We start from the raw sequence: 2,443 nt of genomic DNA, 5'->3' as shown, positions 1-2,443 counted from the left end.
TCAACTAAACTTCAACTTAAAGAAAAAAAAAAAAACTTGAACATCTTAATGGGCCATATTCTGCCTACAACATTCATCCAAATGACTCAGTTTGATAAATTTAGTTTTTTTGTTTTTAATTCTTATTTCTATAGGAAATTAATACACATTTTGAACACAATTATCCATTGATTAATATTTTCACTTCCTTTCAGCATACATTTGTATGTCATACATACATAGATATGGTCTCAAATTCCTATTATTTAAGTAAACCTATTGTGTTATTTAAGTTATAAATTTTATTTTTTACTTTATTTTTAGCTGTGTTCTTGGTTTTGTGATAAAAAGTTAAGTAAAATATAAGTATTACCTTCAAAGAAATCGGCATAAGTGCACTTCCAAAGTTATTCCAAAGTGTGGCTAGACTAATAAAAGTATGCTTCTTCAGATAATTCACTAGTAAAGACAAAAGATTTAAGAACTCAAAAACAAACTCCTTTTTTTCATGTCTTCTTACATGCTCTCCAAACACTCTAGCTGCAAACAGAAAAGAAGATGAACAAATCACCATTTCTCAAAAGGAGGATGACTAGGTAAAAATGTATGGTGACAAACTATATTATGTTCATAATCTGATCTTTCAAGGCAGCATAGAGAAATTTCATAGTTTTCTAACAGGAATAATTTCCAATTCAGTGTAAATATCTTTTTTTTTTAAACATGGTATATGAATCAGTTGAGTATTTAAACAATCTAAAATGACATATAATGGGAAGCTGATAACACCAAAACCTTAAATCATGACATATTGATCAATTTTTTACAGAAAAGAATGTAAAAAACTCAAACTCAATGGATGAAAAAAAAAAAAAATTCCACGGTGAAGGAAGTCATGCCTTTAGGATTTATGATGGACCCATTGTTACAGAGAGTTCTCTATTATATCTTCCTCATCATCTATATTAGCAGCCTTTTAGGGAACATCACCCTGATTTCTCTGATCTGTGCTGACTCTTGGCTCCACACACCCATGTATTTCTTCACTGGGAATCTTTTCGTTCCTGGATCTCTGGTATGCTTCCGTCTATGTCCCCAAAATCCTGATGACCTGCATCTCTGATGACAAGAGCATCTCTTTTGCTGGCTGCTTAGCTCAGTTCTTCTTCTCTGCTTGACTGGCCTACACTGAGTGCTACCTGTTGGCTGCCATGGTTTATGACTGCTATGTGGCAATCTCTAACCCACTGCTTTACTCCCAAGCCATGTCCCCAAGGTTATGTGTCAGTCTCGTTGCAGCTTCCTACTTTAGTGGCTTCGTGAACTAAATCATCGTCACCAGTGAAACATTTACCTTGAGCTTCTGAGGGAACAATGTCATTGATGATTTCTTCTGTGACCTGTCCCCCTTGTCAAGTTGGCCTGTGATGTGAAGGAAAGCTACCAGGCTGTGCTGTATTTCATACTTGCCCCCAACATCATCACTCCCACCGTGCTTATCCTTGCCTTCTGTCTTTTAATCATTGCTGCCATCTTGAAGTTCCGCTCCACCCAAGGCTGCTCAAAGGCCTTCTCCACCTGTGATTCTCACCTGACAGCTGTCACCTTGTGCTGTGGGTCAGTTCTCTTCATATACTCTCAGCAAAGTATGAGCTATGCCCCAGAGAGGGATAAATTGGTGTCCATGTTAAACACAGTGGTGATTCCCTGGTTGAATCCCTTGATCTATAGCTTAAGAAATAAAGATGTTAAAGAAGCCTTGAGGAAAATGTTAGATAGAGCAAATTTTCTTTAGCAAAGGCTTTGGTAAACAGGGTATTCTTTTTTGTCTGTTTGTTTGTTTTTGATTGGTTTGCTTTTTGAAGGCTAGTTTCTATGTTATTGATAACAGTCTATAAATCTCAGAAATAAATAAATTAAGCAAAAGATAAAATCACTGAATAATGTAGAAATACCAGCCTGTATTTGTCTTTTTAAGTTGACATTGATGTTCTTGGAAGGAAAGTTATGACCAACCTAGACAGCATATTAAAAAGAAGAGACATTACTTTGTCAACAAAGGTCTGTCTAGTCAAGGCTATTGTTTTTCCAGTAGTCATGTATGGATGCGAGAGTTGGACTATAAAGAAAGCTGAGTTCTGAAGAACTGATGCTTTTGAACTGTGGTGCTGGAGAAGACTCTTGAGAGTTCCTTAAACTGCAAGGAGATCCAACCAGTCTATCCTAAAGGAGATCAGTCCTGGGAGTTCATTGGAAGGACTGATGTTGAAGCTGAAACTCCAATACTTTGGCCACCTGATGCAAAGAGATGACTCACTTGAAAAGACCCTGATGCTGGGAAAGATTGAGGGCAGGAGGAGAAGGGGATGACAGAGGATGAGATGGTTGGATGGCATCACCAACTCAATGGACATGGGTTTGGGTGGACTCTGGGAGTTGATGATGGACAGGGAGGCCTGGCATG

At 37.5% G+C, this 2,443-nt stretch overlaps 1 pseudogene; it reads left to right on the top strand.

Annotated features, from left to right (window-relative positions):
* Positions 1-838: 838 nt before the first annotated feature.
* On the top strand, positions 839-1,774 carry LOC138092730 (olfactory receptor 9G19-like; annotated as a pseudogene).
* Positions 1,775-2,443: the final 669 nt, after the last annotated feature.

This window comes from Capricornis sumatraensis, chromosome 16, assembly GCF_032405125.1.
Source record: "Capricornis sumatraensis isolate serow.1 chromosome 16, serow.2, whole genome shotgun sequence".
Lineage (NCBI taxonomy): Eukaryota > Metazoa > Chordata > Mammalia > Artiodactyla > Bovidae > Capricornis > Capricornis sumatraensis.
The sequence above is the reverse complement of the archived record's forward strand: the minus strand, read 5'-3'. Positions and strand labels throughout refer to the sequence as shown.